The sequence below is a fragment of the Oncorhynchus kisutch genome, linkage group LG11 (genome assembly GCF_002021735.2).
Source record: "Oncorhynchus kisutch isolate 150728-3 linkage group LG11, Okis_V2, whole genome shotgun sequence".
Classification (NCBI taxonomy): Eukaryota; Metazoa; Chordata; class Actinopteri; order Salmoniformes; family Salmonidae; genus Oncorhynchus; species Oncorhynchus kisutch.
The window spans coordinates 4,128,934-4,136,872 of NC_034184.2; the positions used below are offsets into that span (position 1 = coordinate 4,128,934).

The 7,939-nt window shown below is 43.6% G+C and overlaps 1 pseudogene; it reads left to right on the top strand.

Moving 5' to 3' along the window:
• Positions 1–2,283: 2,283 nt before the first annotated feature.
• Positions 2,284–5,932, top strand: LOC109898968 (toll-like receptor 13; annotated as a pseudogene).
• The last annotated feature ends 2,007 nt before the right edge of the window (positions 5,933–7,939 follow it).

Here is a 7,939-nt window from a genome sequence, read left to right on the forward strand (position 1 = left end):
CTGAAGATAGGAAACACTGTCACCACTGATAAATCCACCATAATTGAGAATTTCAATAAGCATTTTTCTACGGCTGGCCATGCTTTCCACCTGGCTACTCCTACCCCGGACAACAGCACTGCACCCCCAACAGCAACTCGCCCAAGCCTTCCCCATTTCTCCTTCTCCCAAATCCATTCAGCTGATGTTCTGAAAGAGCTGTAAAATCTGGACCCCTACAAATCAGCCGGGCTAGACAATCTGGACCCTTTCTTTCTAAAATTATCTGCCGAAATTGTTGCCACCCCTATTACTAGCCTGTTCAACCTCTCTTTCGTGTCGTCTGAGATTCCCAAAGATTGGAAAGCAGCTGCGGTCATCCCCCTCTTCAAAGGGGGGGACACTCTTGACCCAAACTGCTACAGACCTATATCTATCCTACCGTGCCTTTCTAAGGTCTTCGAAAGCCAAGTCAACAAACAGATTACCGACCATTTCGAATCTCACCATACCTTCTCTGCTATGCAATCTGGTTTCAGAGCTGGTCATGGGTGCACCTCAGCCACGCTCAAGGTCCTAAACGATATCTTAACCGCCATCGATAAGAAACATTACTGTGCAGCCGTATTCATTGATCTGGCCAAGGCTTTCGACTCTGTCAATCACCATATCCTCATCGGCAGACTCGACAGCCTTGGTTTCTCAAATGATTGCCTCGCCTGGTTCACCAACTACTTCTCTGATAGAGTTCAGTGTGTCAAATCGGAGGGTCTGCTGTCCGGACCTCTGGCAGTCTCTATGGGGGTGCCACAGGGTTCAATTCTTGGACCGACTCTCTTCTCTGTATACATCAATGAGGTCGCTCTTGCTGCTGGTGAGTCCCTGATCCACCTCTACGCAGACGACACCATTCTGTATACTTCCGGCCCTTCTCTGGACACTGTGTTAACAACCCTCCAGGCAAGCTTCAATGCCATACAACTCTCCTTCCGTGGCCTCCAATTGCTCTTGAATGCAAGTAAAACTAAATGCATGCTCTTCAACCGATCGCTACCTGCACCTACCCGCCTGTCCAACATCACTACTCTGGACGGCTCTGACTTAGAATACGTGGACAACTACAAATACTTAGGTGTCTGGTTAGATTGTAAACTCTCCTTCCAGACCCATATCAAACATCTCCAATCCAAAGTTAAATCTAGAATTGGCTTCCTATTTCGCAACAAAGCATCCTTCACTCATGCTGCCAAACATACCCTTGTAAAACTGACCATCCTACCAATCCTCGACTTTGGCGATGTCATTTACAAAATAGCCTCCAATACCCTACTCAACAAATTGGATGCAGTCTATCACAGTGCAATCCGTTTTATCACCAAAGCCCCATATACTACCCACCATTGCGACCTGTACGCTCTCGTTGGCTGGCCCTCGCTTCATACTCGTCGCCAAACCCACTGGCTCCATGTCATCTACAAGACACTGCTAGGTAAAGTCCCCCCTTATCTCAGCTCGCTGGTCACCATAGCATCTCCCACCTGTAGCACACGCTCCAGCAGGTATATCTCTCTAGTCACCCCCAAAACCAATTCTTTCTTTGGCCGCCTCTCCTTCAGTTCTCTGCTGCCAATGACTGGAACGAACTACAAAAATCTCTGAAACTGGAAACACTTATCTCCCTCACTAGCTTTAAGCACCAACTGTCAGAGCAGCTCACAGATTACTGCACCTGTACATAGCCCACCTATAATTTAGCCCAAACAACTACCTCTTTCCCAACTGTATTTAATTTTAATTTATTTATTTATTTTGCTCCTTTGCACCCCATTATTTTTTTATTTCTACTTTGCACATTCTTCCATTGCAAAACTACCATTCCAGTATTTTACTTGCTATATTGTATTTACTTTGCCATCTTGGCCTTTTTGCCTTTACCTCCCTTCTCACCTCATTTGCTCACATTGTATATAGACTTGTTTATACTGCATTATTGACTGTATGTTTGTTTTTACTCCATGTGTAACTCTGTGTCGTTTTATCTGTCGAACTGCTTTGCTTTATCTTGGCCAGGTCGCAATTGTAAATGAGAACTTGTTCTCAACTTGCCTACCTGGTTAAATAAAGGTAAAATAAATAAATAAAAATTTGGTGCCATCCCTCAAGGCCTGACTCATTTGAACATTTCCTCCATTGGGTACCCTCTTACCATCATCAACAGCACCCTAAAACCCGGCCTCACTCTTCAGCTATGTGCTCAACTGCTAAAGGCCAATCTTCCAGTCTGTCTTCAGTCTCACAGCAGTAATGATCAACTTCTACGTGGGCATCACTTCACCGCACGGTACCTCACCTCCCTGGAATACTTATCTGACCTGAACATGCTTGTGCAGCTGAGGTTTCTGAACCTGATAGGAGAGGCTGGCCAACATGTTTCACAACCTGACCAGGCTGGAGAGCCTGAATTCAATTCACTCTGGAGGAAGAGCTGAGCAGAGACCTCCACTCCCTCAGGCAGTTGATTGTGGAATCTCTAGAAGAGTTCAGTGTGATGGAGAGCTTCCCAGAGACCCTGACCAGGTCCCTGGTATTCTATGATCCTAGAATACATTGCAACTGTGATAACTCCTGGCTGGTCCCCTGGGCCCAAGGACAGACACATGTCCAGGTCATCAGCTGTGATAAGTACTGGCTGGTCCCCTGGATCCTGGACCCCAAAACATCCTGTGGCGTTCTGCATTAGCATCGAATAGCCCTCGTGATATGCAACTTTTAGGAAGTTAGGAACCAATATACACAGGCAGTTAGGAAAGCTAAGGTTAGCTTTTTCAAACGGAAATTTGCATCCTGTAGTACAAACTCCTAAATGTTCTGGGACACTGTAAAATCCATGGAGAATAAGAGCACCTCCTCCCAGCTGCCCACGGCACTGAGGCTAGGAAACGCTGTCACTACCGATAAATCCACAATAATTGAGAATTTCAATAAGCATTTTTTTACGGCTGGCCATGCTTTCCACCTGGCTACCCCTACCCAGGTCAACAGCCCTGCACTCCCCACAGCAACTAGCCCAAACCTTCCTGTCACAGTTTTCTTTAGGTGAAGTAGAGTCAGACCAAAATGCGGCGTGGCTATTGCGATCCATGTTTAATGAAACAAAGTAAACACGAATCAAATACAAAAACAATAAACGTAACACGAAAACCGAACCAGCCTAATACTGGTGCAAAGTAACACAGAGACAGAACAAGGACAATCACCCACAAAACCCAACACCAAACAGGCTACCTAAATATGGTTCCCAATCAGAGACAATGACGAACACCTGCCTCTGATTGAGAACCATATCAGGCCAAACATAGAACTAGACAAACTAGACATGTAACATAGAATGCCCACTCAGCTCACACCCTGACCAACCAAAACATAGAAACATACAAAGCAAACTATGGTCAGGGTGTGACACTTCCCCAAATCCAGATAGCTGATGTTCTGAAAGAGCTGCAAAATCTGGACCCCTACAAATCAGTCGGGCTAAACAATCTGGACCCTCTCTTTCTAAAAGTATCTGCCGAAATTGTTGCAACCCCTATTACTAGCCTGTACAACCCCTTTTTTTGTATCTTCCGAGATTCACATAGATTGGAAAGCTGCCACGGTCATCCCCCTCTTCAAAGGGGGAGACACTCTGGGCCCAAACTGCTACAGACCTATATCTATTCTACCCTGCCTTTCTAGGGTCTTACCTTTCTAGGGTAAGTTAACAAACAGATTATCGACCACTTCGAATCTAACCGTACCTTCTCTGCTATGCTCTCTGGTTTCAGAACTGGTCATGGGTGCATCTCAGCCACGCTCAAGGTCCTATACGATATCATAACCACCATCGATAAGAGACATTACTGTGCAGCTGTATTCGTTGACCTTGCTAAGGCTTTCAACTCTCTCAATCACAACATTCTTATTGGCAGACTCAGTTTCTCGAACGATTGCCTCGCTTGGTTCACCAACTACTTCCCCGATAGAGTTCAGTATGTCAAATCGGAGGGCCTGTTGTCCGGAACTCTGGCAGTCTCTATGGGGGTGCCACAGGGTTCAATTCTCGGGCCAACTCTCTTCTCTGTATACATCAATGATGTCGCTCTTGCTGCTGGTGATTCTCTGATTCATCTCTACGCAGACGACACCATTCTGTATACCTCTGGCCCTTCTTTGGACACTGTGTTAACTAACCTCCAGATGAGCTTCAATGCCGCCTGTCCAGCATCACTACTCTGGATGGTTCTGACTTAGAATATGTGGGAAACTACCTCCGTGTCTGATTAGACTGTAAACTCTCCTCCCAGACTCACATTAAACATCTCCAATCCAAAACTAAATCTAGAATCGGCTTCCTATTTCGCAACAAAGCATCCTTCACTCATGCTGTCAAACATACCCTCGTAAAACTGACTATCCTACCGATCCTAAATGTCATTTACAAAATAGCCTCCAACACTGCTCAACAAATTGGATGCAGTCTATCACGGTGCCATCCGTTTTGTCACCAAAGCCCCATATATTACCCACCACTGCGACCTGTATGCTCTCGTTGGCTGGCCTTCACTTTATACTCGTCGCCAAACCCACTGGCTGCAGGTCATCTACAGGTCTCTGCTAGGTAAAGCCCCGCCTTATCTCAGCTCACTGGTCACCATAGCAGCACCCACCCGTAGCACGCGCTCCAGCAGGTATATCTCAAAGGTCACCCCCAAAGCTAATTCTTCCTTTGGCCGCCTCTCCTTCCAGTTCTCTGCTGCCAGTGACTGGAACGAACTGCAAAAATCCCTGGAGTTGGAGACTCTTACCTCCATCACTAGCTGTAAACACCAGCTGTCAGAGCAGCTCACAGATCACTGCACATGTACATCCAATCTACCTCATCCCCATACTGTATTTATTTATTTATCTTGCTCCTTTGCACCCCAGTATCTCCACTTGCACATTCATCTTCTGCACACCCTACCATTCCAGTGTTTAATTGCTATATTGTAATTACTTTGCCACCATGGCCTATGTATTGCCTTACCCCTCTTATCCTACCTCATTTGCACATACTGCATATAGATTTTTCTACTGTATTATTGATTGTATGTTTGTTTGTTTATTCCTTGTATTACTCTGTGTTGTTGTATGTGTCAAACTCCTTTCTTTATCTTGGCCAGGTCACAGTTGTAAATGAGAACTTGTTCTCAACTAGCCTACCTGGTTAAATAAAGGTGAAATAAAAATTAAACAGAGACATGCTCAGGTCATCATCTATCACCTTGGGGACGCAGAACTAACATGCAAGAATGAAAATGTTATCCACAACTTTAATAGGTACTCAAAGGCCAACTGTTCCCTAGACGTGGGCTTTGTCTTGTTCATCTGCAACTCCATGGGCCTTCTCCTCCTCATGCTGGTCGTGCTGCTCCATTAGCTGGCCTGGGACTACCTGCTGTTCCTCGGACACATCTCCCGCAGCTGTCTGGAGGAGGTCATGTCTCTAAAGGCCTTTGAGTCGTTCAGCAGGAGCGACAAACGCTGGGTGGTGGAGAAGCTACTGCCAGGCATGGAGCAGAGGAGGCCCCCATTCCTGTGTCTCAGCTTGCACAGCAGGGACTTCCTGCTGGGGAAGGACATCATGACAACATCACAGACAGCCTCTATGGCAGCCGCTACTCCATGAGTCCATCACAACCTGTGCAGTAACTGGTGCTCTTTAAAGCTATGCCTGGCCACCCTCCGTCTGCTGGTGGAGCACAGGAACATCCTCATCCTGGTCTTCCTTGAGGACATCCCCTTCGGCAACTGGCAAGACTGGTCAAGCCATCTGGCAAGACTAGTCAAGACCAGGACCTATCTGGACTGGCCCCAGGACTCAGCCCTGCTGAGACAAGTGTCGACCAAACTGGCTGCTCGAAGGCCTGTGTGAACATCCTGGTATCAAATCAAGGTTGTCAGAGTTACTCAAGACTGTCTTGGCACACTGAGCTAAAACCTTGATATCTTTAAGAGCTAACACAATGTTTGCTCTTAGGCAAGATTACTGAACGTAATTAATGATTTCATAACATAGCATTGCTCATCAACTGAAAGCAATTCATTCATTCATAAGATAGCATTAAATATCACCTGAAAGTAATTCATTCATTCATAACATAGCATTAAGAATTATTTACATTTTAGTAGGTATAAAGAAGCAAACAACTAATGAAACAAACCATTTTCTCAGGCTAATTATTAATTTTAGTAATGAGGACTATTTTTCTCAGGCTAATTGTTCATATTAGTAATGAGTTAAAATCACATGGAAATGTTTACATCAACACGTTTTTTTAGGCTGCTTGTTCAAGTTAGTAAAGGAATAAAATGTACACAAGATTATTGACTCAAGTTAAAACAACCTATTTGGAATATCTAATAAGTGTATATGTATCAGGAATCACCAACCCAAAATATGGATTGATTTGTTTGGTTTGTTACAGTTTAGCATTGGCATCATTGAGTGGAAAATAATGAGAGTGGTAGAATACTGACAACATGGTAAAATCCTGGTGCCACAAGGTGGGAGAGAAGGCCAACCAGGCATGTGGCAGAGGAGCACAGCTTGACCCTGGAGATGCTTCTTTACAGTAACACATGGGAATGTGTGTACTGCTGGCCAATGCTGGCAGAAGCCCCTACAGCCCAGCCAGCTGCCAACTGACACTGGGATAGAATGGATACATGAGAGATGAAGGCTTAGTGTGTCTTTTATGATGACTTGAGTAAGAACTGAGCAGGAAGCCTGGTTACCCAAAGCAAAGAGGTAGGCAGAGTGGGTAATTACTTTAAAGAGGGCTTCATTACAATATCACAACAAACAATGATGCTGCTCCTCTGAAGTAACCATGAGAGGCAGGGCGCACACCAATCAAACCTAATGACCAACACTAAACAGTCAGGAACAGTGACTGCTATACATAAATATTTTCACCATTAGAACGAGTTGCATCGTTGTTCAGTATTACTGGTGACACATATAAACCAATAGAGTAAAACGGTTTACTCACAACCACTTTAAAGATCAGCATACTGGTAATTCCTCTCTCTTTCAATACAAGTAATTATGATAAAAATAATAATAATGACAATAGTAATAATAATATTTATTATAATAATATTTATAATAATAATATTTGAATTGTCATTGTACTGCAATTATAATTATTTAAAATAATTCTATTGCCATAATATATCTTGCAGAAACGGTTGTGTAATTGTTTCTGTCATATTCAGACGTTTAAGCTTGGGGAGAAATTCACTTGACATTTGTAACTAATTTAATAAACTGTTAATTTTATTGATATAATAAAATACCTAGGTCAATATATTTAGGTCGCAATTATTTCGCATTTCAAATGTTAGTCTAAACATTTAGCAAAATAAAACAGCTTTTTAATTTGTTAATCCATTAATTCCGGAATTTATTACTGACGTTTTTTATAATTAATTTTTAAAAGTAATTATTCTGAGTGAAAATAACCTAATATAAAATAAATGCAGATATTGTTCACTAGATTGCCTTACCTAAACTGCTATGGTTATTCAATGTCTTTTGAAATCGAATGCATCCAGTGTTAGCCAACATAGCAAAAACACTGAGATTTTATGACACGGTGATCTGAAATCTGTCCGTTAGCAGTGCTTAAAGGATTATGGTTAAAAAGCAAATGAAACCACAGTGCAACAGTGCAAGTTGGACAAGTTGCCATGGCAAGCTCTTCATCGGACAAAAAGCTAGAGTGGAATTACACCGCTGTGGCCTCAGCTCCGCTCAATAGTCACCGCAAAGGCGATGTCCCAGACATCAACGGCCCTTATGTGTGTACTATCTGGACTCGAACACTTCATTCACGAAGTGGTTTATCTGTGACAGCCAGAGATTGGCTATGAGTGA